The sequence below is a fragment of the Ambystoma mexicanum genome, chromosome 1p (genome assembly GCF_040938575.1).
Source record: "Ambystoma mexicanum isolate Mex_15411 chromosome 1p, UKY_AmexF1_1, whole genome shotgun sequence".
NCBI classification, from domain to species: Eukaryota; Metazoa; Chordata; class Amphibia; order Caudata; family Ambystomatidae; genus Ambystoma; species Ambystoma mexicanum.
Window position 1 is genome coordinate 971,318,896 of NC_090921.1, and position 18,461 is coordinate 971,337,356.

Here is an 18,461-nt window from a genome sequence, read left to right on the forward strand (position 1 = left end):
TTCCCCATGGCTTCCTGGCTTGGCCTTCCTCCCTCCTCCTGCCTCCCAGCCCGCCCCGGTCCCTTATTGGCTAATTTTCAAAGAGCCATACAAGGCTCGTATCGAGCCTGCTCACCGCTGCTGCCTTTTCCACCAGGCGCTGCAGGTGAGCTGATCCAACAGAGGACCCTCCTGGGCCTCTGTTTGAACTAATTTCGTGTGTGGTTTGGGCCCCTTGCCCCAGCCTGCATTCCTCTTTCCCCACGGCTTCCCAGCTTGGCCTTCCTCCCTCCTCCCGCCTCCCAGCCCGCCCCCGATCCCTGATAGGTTGGATTACTACTCATTACTGACCACCCGGAGCAGCCCACTGCCTGGCAGCCCCCGTGGCTAAGGGCCCCAAGGCAAAGGGCAGCTACAACAGAGGCGGCTCCAGAGAGTGTCTGCAGGTGTCCGCAGCGGAAGCCAGTGAAACCAGCAGCTAACAGACACCAACAAAAAAAGTGTGGCATGGGTGGAGTGTAGAGCAATTACTCTACCCCAGAAAGCCCCCACCACTCTACCTTACCTCTCCATAACGTAGACTGCCATAGACGTACGCCATGCATACTTAGAGAGATTTGTGACCACCAGCCAAAATCTACTCATGGCTGTACTGTAAATGTTGCCTTGCATCACATACTAACATACTTGCCAATGATAACATGTGCCATACCTACAGAGAACTGTGAACATTGGCCTTGGTCACCCCTAGATAGGATTGGGAAGGTTAGCAAGTGCCACACTTAGAATTGTGAACATTAGCCTGCGCCGCTTCTAGACAGGATTGTGAATGCCAGCATGTGCCACATATAGATGAAATTGTTAAGGTTAGCAAGTGCCACACTTAGAATTGTGAACATTAGCCTGCGCCACATCTAGACAGGATTGTGAATGTGAATGTTAGCATGTGCCACATATAGATGGAATTATGGAATTGTGAAGGTTAGTAAGTGCCACACTTAGATAGAACTGTGAACATCTTGGCTGTGTCGCATTGAGACAGGATCGTGAATGTTAGCATGTGCCACACTTAGATGGATCTTCAATGTTAGCACGTCCCACACTTAGATGGAACTGTGAACACTGGCCGGCACCGCATCTAGATGGGGTTGTGAATGTTAGCATGTGCCACACTTAGACAGAACTGTGAACGTTAGCATGTTAAATATCATATAACCCACTAACCAAAAATGCTTAACATCTCTGCATACTTATCTCATTAAAAAAGCTCACGCAATCATCTCTCGCACAACAACCCACACGCACTTCACAACACTGCAACAACACATAAGCCACACCAACAGCACACGAGGACTGACATCGATCCGATACTCGCACCAAAGCTCAGCACCTGGTGTATAGCAAGTTGAAACTGCAAACAGAACACCGCTCCTCTCACTATCCTACTCCCTCTTCACCTCACTAACCCATCCAACCTTCTTGTTTGCAGATCAGCCAGAGCGCCTGGGGACCAACTCCGTTGGTGACGGTGCGCAGTACAAATACCTTTAACATTTAACATAACAAAGAATGCAGTAATGACATGGTCTGTTCGACGAGACCCAAGTCCAATGGGACTCATGCAAACAGCACTATGGCTCAAGGTCAGCCACCTGGCTGTAATCATGTAATCATAACGTCGGTTTGACCTTGGAAAGAATGCCACCGTTTATCACAACCATTAACGATAAAATGCGTCACAACCAACTGGTTATGAGGCGGTCCAGGCTCAGCACCCAACTGACAAAGACAAAGTTGACCAAGTTGTCTTTCTGGTATCCAATGACAATGGGGGTCATTACGACCAAGGCGGTAATTACGCCAACTTTACCACCATGGTGCAAACTATGTTTACACCATGGTGGATGGCGGATTTACCGCCCCATTCCAAGGTGAGTGGGGCGGTAAATCCCCATTTCCCATTTTCCCTTCCCCATTCCCATTTTTGCCCCATAGGGCATAATGGGAATGGGGAAGGCGCTAATTACGCCACCGTAAATTACGGTGGCGTAATTAGCATCATGGCGGGTTAGCGCCATGGATTTTAACGGCTGCTAAAAGCAGCCGTTAAAATCGGAATCAGGCGTTAAGGGTTAACGACGGCGTTAACCCTTAACGCCTGAGTTGTAATGAGGCCCAATGAAGTGAAGTCTTTATTACCCCCAAGGAGATGAGTCGATTACATCCTTCAACATGGCTGTCAACAATAGCTTGGCCTCAGACAATCCTACACTGCAAAATCATCAAATGGCCATAACTTCCTCATCAATGCCTGGAAGCAAGATACCAGAAAACGAACCTTCAAATCCTGCGGTATGTGACATTAGCAGTGCAAATGGCCTTTTCTCCATGTTTAAAGGATCCTCTTCTGCAGTCCCTAACATCTCTTCCAAACAAACACTAAAGTGTGGGCCAACTAAATAAAGACCAAGAACCAGACTGTCAAAAAAACAAGGCGTAACAACAATTCAAGGAAATTCTTTTGCAACATCAAGACTGTCAATGTAATAGTTAATTGCACCAATCAAAAGGGGAAACTACCTCATAGTAAAGACAACATTGAGGTAGAGCACCAGAAAAAACAAGATGTTGAGGGCGAGACAGTCTGCATTGACAACATACCTATCGATTTACTGAATATGTCAACCTATGAAGACGAGGAGGAGGTTGAAAGGAGTGTGCCTATCACTCCCTTAATAACAATTGATGTAGCTCCTGAAAAACCCATTGCAGAGGAATCAAGTGGAACGGCTAAACCAGGTAAATCTGGTAGAATATGCACATTAGTACAGAGAAGGATACCGATCAGGTTGGAGGCTTCTGAACAAAGTTCAACTTTTACAACCTTAAACGACAAATGGAAACACTTAGCCCAACAAACACAGATAATGGACACGCGCCGAGGCAGAACAAAGCATGTAACCTTGTTAAATGATAATGGCTCTGTGTCTCGGGGAAAGAGCGATGCTGGCCGTATTGAAATAGCCATGTCCACTAAATTAGTTGAAGTACCGAAAAATATGCAAGGATGGGGCGGCAGAGAACAACAAAGTTGGTCCCAACAAACAAATAATAAAGGGGGGCGTGGCTAACTAGCCATGGAGTAGGACGTGCCTTGCTGGGCTGCTCCTGAGGATCCGACATTGATCCGGAATAACATGCTGAAAAAAAGACCTGCGTACTCTAAGAATAAAAGCAAAGTTGTCGGAATTGGTGGCCCATAACAACTGCAAAAAGCAAGGAAGCTGATCGAAGTATCACAGAGAAAATTAACTTTGAAACATACGGCCACGTATATGTGCAGAGAGGCAAGATGGCGGATAACAAAGGGGTCGCAGCCGCGATTGAGGAGTAAACTGAGCAGTGCCCGGGAGATTAAAGAAGCGGACCGGCATATGACATCTGGGTGGTGCTTTGTTCTCGTGCCCGTTTGCTCCCCATGTTGCGATCGGTGCTGGCTTGCAGTACGCAGCGCCTAGAAGGGTGGGGGCAGCTGCAGCGCTTGGAGTGGTGGAGCGCACCGTGTAGCAGGCACAGTAGACGCATGTAGCGGACACCCGCTACGAATTCGTTGTAGCTGCAGGCACCGATGGAATGCTTTAAGTGACCGCGCACACAGTAGTAGGCACCGATTGGAAGGACGGATACACTGTTGCATATCACAATCTCAAACGAACATTGGCAAAGGAGCCGCGCTGAGTGACAGAGTCAGCGTGGCTCGCATGGAGAGTATATGCTGGGTAAATGACGGAGTGCCCCATAAATGTGAATAAAGTCTCCGGTACAGGTGTCCTGCGATACCAAAGTGAAGCACGAGAAGCTAGTGCAAGGTTGGGAAGAAAAGGAACCCTTATGTATACGGGTGCATATACACGGAAAAGACAAGATGGCGGATAACAAAGGGTCCGCAGCAGCGACAGCAGAGATGACAGAGCTGTGCCTTGGAAAGTGATCAAAAGGCCTGGCTTCCAACACTTGTGCAGGGGTTTTGGCTTTGTCCCTGCTCGCTACCTACATTACGAGCAGCACAGGCTCATACCACGCAGTGCCTTGCTAGGGTGAGGCCATCTATGGGACTCAGAGCGGCGGGTGAACAGCGCAATAGATACAGTAGCCGTGTAAATTGCAACTGGATACAATGGTGTCGGCGCCCCAGACAGGATCGGACTGTCCCGAGCGGTCGCATAGCTGGTGAAGGGGGAAAAATATGGTGATTGGCACTGCAACCTCGAGCGAACAAGGACGAACGAGCCACGCTGAGTGAGAGGGGACCGGCGCAGCTTGCGTGCAATATCTTTACCCATGAATGCATAAAAGGAAGCCCTGAACAAAGAGTTTCCTTCCCACCGGTGTCAAGTGAACAAGCACACCATACAGAAGAAAGGCCATACCGGTGCCCAGAGGACACGGACGTTGAATATCAGTTGTTAATCACAGTAAGGAACAAAATGGGGTGTAGGTACTAAAAGCCTGTCACATAAAAATATTGTGCTATGTAATACGGATGCGGCAGCATCTAAAAAGAACCACACCTGATTTGCCCCGAAAAGACGCTGGAGGACTGCATGGACTGAATAGAGGTATTGGAAAAATTGGCTGCCGACACAGTAGGCAGACCCTCGCTGAGGGGCTTTAATGGCACCAGATACAGTGGCAGTCCGAGGAGCAGTGGAGTGATGCTGGAGGAAAAGAGGGTATATCCATTGCCCTAGAGAACGAATGTGCAGGCCACTGATCACCACCGTGGCGGAAATATTATAAGCAGGGTTGAGTTAAAACATTGGAGGTATCACGCAACCCACTTAAAATATAACTCAACACATAGTAATACGCACTGCAGCTCTCTGAGGTTAACGCTGCCAGCCTCCAACTGCCCTTGTGGGTTCACAGCAGAGCGGGCTAACAAAACTGGCACGTTACGACAGCACCAGAACTAGACGCACAGGCCAGACAGCACAATTGCAGCGAGAGGGACTAAGCCTAAGGCTAAACAACCCACAATGGACGTATCTGCCAAGATCCAACAGACCCCCATTGTATCGGCACAAGGCGCAACAGCTGCACTTGAGGAAAGCACCCCGATTCGGGAGTATTTTCACAAAGGAGGAACGATAGAGAGAGCGTCTGCAACCGTCACAGCGTATCCTGATTACACTATGCTAGTGCAGAGACAGAGTTACAGCTATGTGGCAGTCAAGAGGAGGCTGCGCAAGGCAGGAATCAAGTACATGTTATTGTATCCTGCGAAGCTCAAAGTCCTGTACAAAAGTAAAGCATTTTTCTTTGACTCTCCAGAGGAAGTGGCAGCATGGTTGGATTTGCAGGGCTGTCCAGAGCGAGAAGGGGAGCAGGACCGTGAGAAGCACGATAAGTGATGGGGATTTTCATGTATGACGAAATGATAAATGGGGGAGGAGTCCCGGAAGAGACTGTGGTATAGATAACAAGGGAAGAGCACAGACGGGTAGTGTCGAAGTTGTATTGGGATGCCCTGAGACTTGTTGACCTTATTGAAGTAAACAGGAGCAGCAGGATGAAGGCACCTTAACCCCCAGAAGTAGTAGCAAGGTAGCCACTAGGGCGATTTCACCCTGCTGAGCCGCGAGTACAAGCAATTGCCAGAAAGGGCTAGATGCGGGGGTGCCTGAGATCCAGGGATGGAGCTGGGCAACAGTTGGGGAGGGCATTGTTGGGGCAGGGAAGGGAGGTGGGAGGGAGGGGGGTTGGGGTGTTTGGTGTGTTTTTAGTTAGGGTGATGTTAAGTTGGGAAACGAGCCTGCACAGAGAGGGAATAAACTTGGACATGGACTGCACTGATGGTAGGAGGAGGGGGATTCTAAATGGCCATGGGGGACCTTAACATAATTACTTGGAATGTTAGGGGGCTCAATAGCTATTTAAAAAGGAATAAGGTCATGTTATACCTGCGCAGACAAAAGATAGACATAGCCCTGTTGCAAGAGACTCACTTGACGTGGGATAAGATGGAAATGATTGGGAAGAAATGGAAGGGAACTGTGGTGGGTGCATCATATTCGGCTTATGCTAGGGGAGTACTTACCTGGGTGGTGCCACACGTCCCGTTTAAGCTGGTACAGACGATAGCTGAGACGGACGGGAGGATGGTCATAATGAGGGGATTGGTGGAAAATAAGGAGATAAGTATTGTAAATACGTATGCCCCGAATCAAAACACAGCGGCATATTTTAGAACACTGTGCAACAACCTCCGCAGGTGTGTGGTGAGTGCGGTGATTTGGGGGGGAGACTTTAATTGGGTACTAAACCCCAAGGTTGATAGTTCGGATGGGAAAATGCATAGACCTTCCCCAGCCGCTAAAGCGTTGCAGACACTGCTGAATGATTTTAGGTTCGGAGATGTGTGGGGGACGCTACACCCCCATGAGAGGCAATATTCGCATTATTCTGCCCCGCAGCAGTTACATACAAGATTAGACTATGTCTTTGTCACACCAGACATGCTGACGGAGATCGCATAAGCAGAATACAAAGCAAGGGTCCTTTCGGACCATTCGCCCCTGATCTTCGGATGGCAATTTCGCCCCCCAAGAGCGAGGATTCCGACATGGCACCTCAGAGCAGAGGCGCTGAGAGACCCTTTTTTAGGGAGGATATGAGGGAGGAGATTGTTAACTACTTTGCGAGAAATACTGGTAGTGTGGACTCAGCGGGCACATTGTGGGAAGCCTTTAAAGTGGCGATGAGAGGGGTAGCTATAGCAAAGTCCAAAGGATTGCAAGGAGGGATTCTGGCTGACCTATGGGAAACGGGGGGTGATTTGGAAAGGGCATTGAGGAGAGAAACTAATACCAAGGAAGACACTGAACTGATACTTAGTCTGCAACAGAAATGTGCTGGGCACTGGGAAAGACTGTGCAATCTTAATTACAAAAAATATGTAGAGAGACAACATGCGGGAAGGGATAAACTGTGGTTCATATAGACCCCTGTCAATGTTAAATCAAGATAGCAAAATACTAACGGCCGTTTTGGCAAACAGACTGAGGAGGGTTATTGGCAATACATCCTGACCAAATAGGCTATGTCCCGGATAGGAACCTATCCAATAATCACAGATGACTCTGTCAAGTGATTTAGTATGGAAATGATAACGAAGGCGAATTGGCAATTGTGTCACTGGATGCAATAAAGGCCTTCGACTCGGTTAAATAGCCATGGCTGTTGGCGGCCTTGGCTGGCTATGGGATGGGGCCTGGATATCTAAGGTGGGCAAAAATGTTATATAGTGAACCGATGGCCAGAGTTAAAACAGGAACAGTGATATCGGAAAGATGGCAACTCCGTAGGGGTACCAGACAAGGATGTCCTTGGTCTCCTATGCTCTATATATTGGCCCTGGAACGCCTAGCAATATACTTGAGGCAACAATATGATACGATTGGCATTGCTGTGGGAGGAGAACGACATCTGGTCTCCCTATATGCGGATGACATGTTGTTGTACCTGCGACACCTGGAGGAAAACCTCCAATACATATTGGAGGTTATGGAAAGATATGCAGGGCTGTCTGGTATAGCGGTGAACCCTCAGAAATCTAGCATGTTCCCATTGGGTGGATAAAAAGGGATCCCATTGAAACAGCTACCAGTGTTACAGATACCTTGGGAGGTTAGCACGTTTCGCTATCTGGGAATAGATGTACACCACACGGTGGAGGAGGAGCATAGGTGCAACACACAGGTAGCCATCACGAAAATCGAAAAATGCATGAGATTCTGGGTGAAGCTACCCTTAGCAATGATGGGACGTGGGGCAATGTTGAAGATGGTGGTACTACCTAGGCTCCTGCACTTTTTTGGGAATATACCGCACTTGATACCAAAGATGTTTTTCACTAGATTGGACAGTATGTGCAGGGATTTCCTGTGGCATGGTACACGGAACAGAGTGGCCCTCTGGAAGCTACAGAATTTCTATGAGTAAGGGGGTATAAAACTGCCTAACTATGAAGTCTATTATATAGCAAGCCAACTGCAATATGTTGCTAAATGGCTCTCAGAGGAGGTGACCTCTGAGTCCAGGTTGTTTGGACAAAATTGTGCCCCATTTTACTTACGAGAGATTGTGTGGCTGCCCAAGGCGGAAATGGAGGGGCGTCCAAAGATGATGGTACTTGGGTAGAAGATGTGGCGCAGGGCATGTCGGATGATGGAGAACCCATTCCCGTGTTCCCCGAGGTACCGTTAGTTGCACTGACGGGTGGAGAAAAGCAATTAAGGATGATAATTAGAAACCACTGGGAACCAGTTGGGATAGCAACAATGGGAGATATTTGGAGAGAGAGGACCATCGTGGACTTTGAGGTGTTGGGGGAGGAAACCGGGTTGAATACAGGCCAGTATATCACTACCACAGAATGGTACGGAAAATTAAGGGAACATGGCCTGAAATGGTGAAATCTGAACCAGATGCTGCCATAGATATAATATATGATATAGTAGAGGGGGGACACGAAATATCTAGAATATACGAGATTATGATGTCTAAAGTAGGAAAGGAGGTAACATAATTGAGACAAGACTGGGAAGCAGAAGTGGGAACTCCGATGGATGATGAGATGTGGGAGCGAGCCCAAGGATGATATAAGAAGGTGTCGAGGAATGCAAGACTACAGCAGATGCAACTGTATGTTACGCACAGGGCGTATATGACACCCCAGAGGATATCTAGGTTTAAAGATGCAGGACGGCAAGCATGTCTTAAATGTGATGAAGAGAATGCAGGTATGGTACATATGTTTTGGTCATGCCCGGTTATTGAGTGCTTCTGGGGCGAAGTGGCACACAAACTAGCAGAAAGAGGGGTGAAGATTGTGGTAGATACAGTGTGGGCCTGCTTATTGGGGGATTCCCCAGACCACAGAAACTCAAGCATGTGAGCAAACTAAAAGACCTGGCATATGCGCTTGTTAAGAGGAGAATTGCGATGGGGTGGAAGACATGTCACAAACCAAGACTAGAGGTATGGTGGAAGGATTTGCAGAAATGGGCGGAGGCAGAAACCATGGTGTGTTAAGAAGCGAGCAGTGCTGGGAGGGAGGAGGAGACAGAGACCCTGATGGCCTGGAAAGTATTAGTAGCAGAGTTGTTTGGGTCAATGCAAGACCCAGCGGAACCAGCAGAAGGAGATACCCTACCACAAGATGCGGGAATAGAAAGTGAGAAGTAATAGGCTCGAAACGGGGGGTGGGATAAGGGAAGCAGTGAACATGATTAAGCAATGTATAATTGTAATGTTATTATGTGCACTGCAAGTTTGGTTTGTATTGTTCGTTTGAATAAACTAATAAAATGTTTTTTAAAAAAATAATAATAAAGGTACTACATGAGGAAAGACTAAAACACAAGCCCCCCACAGATTGCAGTTAGAACGGATTGATAATAGTGACGATTTAATCCTCAATCAGCACAATGTGTTAAGGTTGTTCCACCTCGTGCCCAGTCTAAGAACCATGGAATCGGAAGACTTAACGACAGTAGAATTCCCAGATGAGGAGAGGAATGACAAAGTGATTGTCCATCTACGGTCTATAATAAAATCTGAAATCCTGCTTGAAGCCACCTCTGTGCTTGCGTCACTTGGATTTGACCTACACAAAGTAAAAGACCAGGTGATGTTCTGCTCTATGAATGAGCTATCCAACACAAACCCATCACAGACGAGTTTGCTCTGTGGCAGTGGAAAGGTCTCTGTCAGCAAAGCGAACGCAGCCCGAGGGGAATCAAGCATTGTTGTGGGGCACTGCCAAGAGGTGGGAAACAAACATCTTTAAAATTGTATCTCGATGATCAAATAAAAATCACCATTGAAGGCAGTAGTGGTGATAAGGCTACCTTAAGTGGAGATCAATGTCGCCCTAAAACCAACATAGAAAAATCTAATGATTGGTCCTGGCTGGCCTCCACTTTGAACCAAAAATCAGAAACCTAATGCCAGAACGCGAGTGATTCCATCCTTTGTACCCTTGGAACCTGGAACACCAGGGGTTTCATGCCTTTATTTCAGACACAATGGGCCAATGATTTAGACTTAGCATGTTTACAAGAAACATGGCTTTCTCAATGCCCAATTTTGAATGGATTTGAAATTGCGATAAACCCGGCAATAAAAAAGCTGAATGGAAGACCAATGGCAGGTCTTAACTTTAGTCAAGAAATCCTCTGGCTTCAGGATTGTTAAATCTGAGAACGTTTCTGCATATATTCAAGTCACAACTGTCATGAGATGAACAAGTTACTTTCTTACCTGGTAACATTCTTTCGATGGGATGTTCCTCTGACGTATTCCACATCTATGACAGTAATCACCACAGCTGTGCTGCTTCGGAAAACATTTCGGCGTCTGCGTCCTGCGTCAATGACGTCGATACGCTGTCCTTTGAGGGCCTCCGTCGAGCGCCGACGTCACCGGATGCTCTATGTAGGACGCACGACGCCCGTAGCCTCAGTTGTTGTTTTTTCCCCAGAACATGTGGCACCAATCTTCTGCCAGTATGACTACAGAAAGCCTTGCGGAAACGTAAGCTGCAATTGCATAAGAAATTCTGTAAAGGGGCAGGCTGGGAGGGTGCGATGTGGACTACGTCGGAGGAAGATCCCATCGAAAGAACGTTACCAGGTAAGAAAGTAACTTGTTCTTCGAGGGGATTGTGTCCTCCGACGTATTCCACATCTATGACAGACTCCCAAAGCAGTACCAACGTATGGAGGTGGGAAAAGAATTTAGAATTTTAGAATGCCCAATGAAATTGCAGAATAGAGGACCGCCTTACCAAAGGCTAAATCTTGCCCATGGATAGAATCCAGGGAGTAGTGTTTTACAAAAGTATGGACAGAGGTGCATGTGGCTGCTTCACAGATATTATGAATGGGAACACCCCTCTGCAGGGCAGTAGAGGCAGCCACACCACTAGTAGAATGGGCCCGTAAGCCTACCGGAGGGTCCTTACCAGCCAGACAGTAGCATTCAAAGATTGTCAAGATGATCCATCGGGACAAGGTCTGCTTAGAAACAGCTGGACCTAAACGCCTTCCAGCATATCCCACAAATAGCTGATCGTCCACTCTGACCCGGGACATCCGTGAAAGATAGAAGCTCAAAGCTCTCCTAGGATCCAGCCTATGGAGCCTCTCCTCTTCCTTACCAGGATGCAGAGGAGGATAGAACGCCGGAAGAATTACCTTCTGGCTCAAATGAAAATCTCACACAACCTTTGGAAGAAAAGAAGGACGAACCCTAAGGACAACCCTGTCCTTATGAAACACCGTGAAAGGTGGCTTGGCGGAGAGTGCCTGCAACTCACTCACTCTACGAGTGGAAGTAACCTCAACCAAAAATACAGTTTTAAAGGTCAACAGTCTCAAAGGACAAGAATGTAAGGGCTCAAACGGAGCACCCATTAGGAATTTCAGAACTAGCTTCAAATCCCATCCCGGTACCTGGAAAAGAGACGGTGGAAACACATTTGTCAGCCCTTTAAGAAACTGAGAAATCAAAGGAATCTTAAAATAAGAACACTCCTCAGACGAGAGCTTAAATATGGACAGCGCCACCAGGTAACCTTTAATGGTACCCACTTGCAGGCCCTTGTGGGCCAAAGAAAGCAAAAAAGACAGAACCACAGGAATTGAACACTGAAAAGGATCCACATTCTGTACCCTGCACCAGTCGCAGAACTTTCTGCAACGGTACAGGGATTTTGTTGCTGGCCTTCTGACCAATAGCAGCACCTCCATCACGTCTTCAGGGAGGTCCCAATCCTTGTACCTCAACCTTTCAGAAACCAAGCATGAAGGTTGAGGGACTTGACCTCTGGATGGAGAACCCGACCCCCCTCCCGTGAGAGCAGATCGTCTCGGTAGGGAAGACGGCGTGGAGGGCCGATGGACATGTCGAGAAGGTCCAGGTACCACGCTCTCCTGGCCCATGCCGGAGCAATGAGGATCATTCGGGAACCGAACCTCTGTAACCTCCGCAACACTTGTGGAATGACGGGAACTGGAGGAAACGCGTATAGCAGTGGGAAGGACCACTCCACTACGAATGCGTCCCCTAAGGCTCCTCTTGGAGGAAATTCCAGCAAGCACAATCTTTCCAACTTCCGGTTGACACTGGTGGCGAAGAGATCCACTTGTGGGGTCCCACAAAGGGCGAAGATCTCCAACAGAACTTGCTGAGCCAGCTCCCACTCGTGAGAGACCGTGCTCTGCCTGCTCAGAGCATCCGCCGCCTCGTTTTTGTCTCCGGCCAGATGAACTGCTGAGACTGAAATGTCCTGCTGAATGGCCCAGAACCAGAGCTGCATCGCCTCTCTGCACAGTGGGAGAGACCCCGCCCCCCTCCTTTTTGTTGAGGTAGTGCATGGCCACTGTATTGTCCGTCAGAATCAGGACATTCATCCCCCGTACAGACGGCAAAAGAGCCTTCAGGACTAGCCTGATGGCCCTCAGATCCAACAGATTGATATGGAGTGTGGACTCCGACGGAGACCAACGACCGCTGACCGTCAACTCGTTGGCATGAGCTCCCCATCCCGTGAGGGATGCGTCCGTCACGATAGTTACGTCCGGCCAGGGTAGCCAAAATGGAGCCCTCTTCATCAGAGTGCCTTCGACGGCCCACCACAGAAGATCCTGGGCGACCGAGGGCGGCACCTGAACGGGATCCGACATCCTGCCGGTGGACTGTGACCACTGCATCTTGAGAGCCCATTGCAGAGATCTCATCCGCAACCTGGCCTCTGGCACCAGTAGAATGCAGGATGCCACGAGGCCGAGCAACCTCAAGAACTCGAACGCCGGGAGACTCTGGGCATGTTGAAACTTTTGCACCATCTGCAGAATGTGATGAGCCCTCACCTGGGGAGGCGAACACAGCCCCAGGGATGTGTCGAGCACTTCTCCGATGTACTGGAGCCGCTGGGTAGGTGTCAAGTGGGACTTCTTTAAGTTGAGGGAGAAGCCCAGCCTGTGAAGGGAGTGGCAGGTGACTGACAGATTATCCAGGACTTGCTCGGGAGAGTGCGCCCTGATCAACCAATCATCGAGTTAGGGGTAGACGTGAATCCCCCCTTTCCTGAGATACGCTGCCACCACCACCATGAGCTTGGTGAAGACCCTCGGGCGGAGGTCAATCGGAACGGCAGGACCCAAAACTGAAAATGCAAGTCGCCAACCGCGAACCTCAGGTACTTCTTGTGCTTGGGATGAATCGGCACATGAAAGTAAGCATCCTTGAGGTCAAGAGATACCAACCAGTCCTGAAGTTGAAGGGCCTGGAGGACTTGAGAAAGAGTAACCATCTTGAACTTGTCCTTCTTGAGGAGCTTGTTCAAACCACGCAAGTCCATGATGGGTCTCAATCCCCGTCTTTTTTCAGGATCAAAAAATATGGAGAATACATCCCTTGTTCCTCTCTGCTACAGGCACCAGTTCTATGGTGCCTTACTCCAGCAGGGAATTGATTTCCTGCGCAAGGAGCCGATCCAGACTCTTCAAAGAGAGCTTCCCTGGTGGATTGTCGTGAGGCCTCTGCCGGAAAAGAAGACAGTAGCCGTGGGCTATGATCTCCAGAACCCATACATCTGAAGTAATGGCACGCCATTCTACAAGATGCTGCGCCAGCCTTCCCCCAACCGGCAAACCATGGGATATGACCTCATGACTGAGCTGAAGCGGCTGCGGCAGTGCCTGAGGGCAAAGAGGCAACTGCCAGAGCGGTTTTGGCACCTCAAGTACCTTGTTTTTCACCTCTGGTACTGCTACGTTGGCCCCTTTGACTGGCAGCTCCTCTCGATCTACCAAAGGAAGAATAGAATCGAAAGGAACCTCCCCTCCAATGCTGTCCCCTAGGACGACAAGGCAGAGGTTGACGTACTGCAGCGCTCAACGACTTCGCTCAGCTTTGGAGGTCTGCAACCTCTCAAGGCTCTCGTCAGCCTTGCTGCCAAAAAGATGGTCACCAACAAGGGCATGTTGAGAAGCCGGGACTGTACATCAGGCGCAAACCCCGACTTCCACAACCACGCAAACCTGCGCATCACGGTGCTCACCGCCATGGACCGGCTGACACAGTCTTCCACGTCCAGACCCGACTGAACGGATTCACACATGGAATCCTTGCCATCCTGAACGAGGGCAAGAAAACCATCCCGTTCCTCCCCTTCAGGAATATGTTCAGCTGCCAAAGAAACACAATTCCACAGAGTGTGAGTGAATCTTGCCAATGAACAAAAGGAGTTGGCTGCCTTTAAAGCCATACCCCCAGAAGAAAACACTTTCTTCGCCCAACCGTCAAAGCGCTTGTCGTCCCTATCTGGAGGGATGGTAGGGTACGCAGCCTGCTTTGCTGGGGCCGTAGCCGCCTGCACCACCAAATTCTCCGGAGTGGGGTGCAAAGACAAGTTGCAGGGGTCGCCACTGGCTGGAAAGTATTTTTTCGGTAGTGACTTCTTCACTGCCGGCAGACTCTCCGGAGCAGTCCAAGCCGCCGCTACCCTTCTTTGTAAGGCCATATGAAATGGCAGCACTGGGTCAGTGGATGGACCTTGGTCCAAAATATCCATCAGGTCATCCTGCAGAAAATCCACAGGTGGAGCAGACCACCCCAAGTACTCCGTCACCCTTGACAAGAGACGCCTGTACGACGACTCAGCGTGTGTACCAGTGTCAAGCGGGGTCTCCTCCTCCCCAAACTCCTCCTCACCTGTTTGCTCAGGTACTTCCTCCACTCTGACTGAGCTCTTCTTCTTGGTTTTGATCTTCTTCTCAGGCTTCTTCTCTTTTTTGTCGTAAGTAGAGCCGTGCTCCCTCGGCCGCCTCTGTGGTCTGAATACAGTATAGATCCGGAGGTGAACCGAGGAGCACGGCCTAAAACAGGGAAAAAGCTGTTAGGCAGAAAAAACCCCAAAGATCATGATACTGTTGTGATGGGAAGGTCCAGATAATTACTAGAAGGCTAGCTGAAGTGGGGAATCCGGTCTGCCGATTCCACAGACGCTACCCTCCGATCTTGGATGAGGAGACTGGTTGCTGGGGTCTCTAGTACCCTCCGGGACCCAGGGATAATAGGTGTGTAGTGAGACCGTAGATCCAAACGGTCTCACGGACTTCCGTGAAAGTATCTGCACCGCTGGAACGAGGCAGAAAAGTATGGAACAGAGAAGGTAAACAATAGAGGAAACAAGAAAAATAGAATAGAATGGAGTAAAAACAGAGTCTCCCTTCCGCTCGAGAGGGTTCTGACAGCGGAGACCAAGGTGGGTTGCAGAGATAGACACGTACAAGGAATACGCGCGGTAAATAGAAAACGCGTAGTGAAAGCGAAAGTAGCTTGAAAAGATCCCGATCACCTTATCTGAAGACCTTAGGACACCACGAGTGGCAAAGAACAGGAAAGGCTAGAGCAAAGCGATACAGGAAGAGGATAAAGGCAAGTCACTGTAAGAGACTGGCAGCGCAAGTAACAATTACGATACAACGCGCCATGTGCTAGTTTGATCAGCCAGTTATAGTTCCATCGGCCATCTTGGAAAAAACTAGACCGTTGGGTTTGCTCCTGGAATCCATGTTAGTAGTACTTCCAACGGTAAACTAGCTTCCAGGGCTGGTGCATGACAACCAGGCTCAGGCCTGCCAAACTCAACCTCCGGAGAGGTGTGACCACTGGTGTCATGTAAAGATTGACGCAGGTCTTCCATCTGGCTATGACCAGATAACAGGTCATCAGGAACCTCAGGATGAACAAACCCCTCCACATCTGACACTTCATCCACCTCTGAGATGTAATCCAGGCTGGAATAAATCCCTGGATGAGGGTACAGAAAAAGGTTCAAACACAGGCCTCACTGATTTACTTAGGGCCTTCCTCGGGGTCTCCACCGGTCTCCGGGGCACTTCCAATAAAGCCTCCTCAAAAGGCGTTGAGGGCGTCAACGGAATCGGCGTCGACGGCTAGCAAGGCGCCGATGGCTTCGACAACGGCTTCGAGGCCGGAGCCCCGAGCGTGTCCTTTGACGGCCTTGGCGCCGATGGTGTGGATGACTTCCTTGAAGGCGGAGCCTCGAGAGAGCACCTCGACGAACATGGCGCCGACGGCGTTGATGCCTTATTAGAAGGCCTCACAGGCTCCAACTGTCTCGAGGACGACGAGGACCGGGACCTGAAGAGGGCATGGCTAGAGCGATCTACCTTGTCCGATCAGGACCTCGACAGCTCCCGATGATCGCGCTTACCGTCCAAGCCCAAAGGCGTGCGAGCTGTGGCCCTAACGCGTTCCTTGCCGGCTTCTCTCGAAGGCGCGGACGGAACGGAGGCCTGCGATTTGAAAATCGCCATCATCTCCTTGCGAAATGCGTCCCATTCCGCCGGAGATGAATGTTTTTTGGGACAAGCTACCCGCCGTCTGGCGAGTCCTCGAACGAGGAAGGCGACCGGTGACGGCGCTTCCAAGAGTGCCTAGAAGAGGCAGAGGAATGGCGGGAACCACTCCGGGACCGAGACCCCCTGGACTTTCGCCGACGTGGAGAGTCGCCCCTCAAATCATCGGTCGAAAGCCCAGCGGATTTCGACTTATGGGGTTTGGAAACCCTACCTACAGATAGCTTCTTCTTCCGCTCCCGCAAGGCCTTCAACGTCAAAGACTGGCATTCATCGCAGTCATCAGTGGCGTGGTCCTCGCCGAGGCACCACAGGCAGACGTTGTGCGGGTCCGTAAGCGACATCTTGGAACCGCAGTCGCGGCACTTCTTGAAGCCCGACCTCGGGGTAGAAGAAGACAAAGACATGATTCTCACAATAAACCAAGAACGAAGGCGCGTCGAGATTCCGAAGCGAACACGTTCACGGAAAACACAGAACTGAGGCTACGGGCTTCCTACATATAACATCCGGTGACGTTGGCGCTCGACGGAGGCCCTCGAGGGACAGCGTATAGTCGCCATCGACGCAGGAGCCGAAATTCTTTTCCAAAGCAGCACAGCTGTGGTGATTACTGTCATAGATGTGGAATACGTCGGAGGACACAATCCCCTCAAACGAAGAATTCCAAGGGCGGAGCTGAGTTCCTATACATCAATCTATACTCTAACCATATTGCAACAGGCACCTCACTTTTTATAGATCAAGGACACAATATATGAAGAAAATAACTCCCCTAACATAATTATCTGTGGTGCTCTCAACATTGACTGGGGTAGAGTTGAAAATAAGAACGAGACGAGTAGACACGCAAAAGCACAAATAGTATCACAGTGGTGTCTTGAGATGGACCATAGAAAGATATTTATACTAAATGGCAACACAGTCGGTGATATTCCAGCTAACCCGACATGGAGAAGAGCTGATCAAAAGTCAACACTTGACTACATTTTTTCATCTGAGGCCATGCATGCAATGGTAGACAGTCTAGATGTCACACCTATGATCTTTAGTGACCATGACATGGTGAAACTAAAGTAAATTTTTCCAGGTGAAAATCAACAGCCAGAATGGAAACACAATGTGTTAGTAGACTCAAGTCGAATAAGACTCAACCTTATCAATCAATGAGGCAGTGAATGAAATAGCTCGAAAATATTCTAACGCAGACGAGGAGATTGAATATCAGCATTTACTCTGTCAATTCATGGAGAAAAAACAAGGCCTGAGTGTAATGATATGCTATTAATGTGTGTCCTGTTCTCTGTCCCGCAAGCCCTGTTGTTATTGGAATGCAGAGGTCGCGAGACAGTCAGCGACCGTTGAATGAAGACGGAATGTTGTTTAGCTCCGGGCGCGCCTATATAATTAAAACCTCGTAAAACGTACCCATTTGTCTCCATCCAAGTTCTTTCAACTGGCGGCGAGGATGAGATGGGTTTGAGGTCACACAGGCCCGCTGCGGAGAGGTGCGATGTACAAAGCCGGCCGGCTAATCCTTGCTGACTGCGGCCAAGAGGATTCAGCGGGGCACGGCACCTCGATCACGCCAGCCGCAAAGACAGGCTGCGCAGAGTTAGCCTGTCGCTCACAGCTGACTACAGCAAGGCATTGCGCAGGGACCGGCACCCCGATTACGGTCGCCCGCTGTGTTCAGCAAACACAGCTGACACGTAGCTGCCACGACTACAGCTAAAGAGGTGAGGAGATGGGGGGACACCTCGAACTGCTTCAAGGGGCCGTAGTCCCGAACAGCCTTTCCTTAATTGCACGTCTCTATACAAAGGGGGGAGGAGCTGAGAACCTTTCAGCAAGCTGCCTAATCATTGGATGATCGTGCAGGAAGGAAGGGGCACAGCAAAAGGGTCCATAAATCTGCAGTGATCATTGGGGTGCCATGTAGGAAGAATATGGGCACAATAAAAAGGTATATAAACCTGCAAGTAGGTCTATAAACCTATTTATCCACAAGAAGTGGATTAAAAG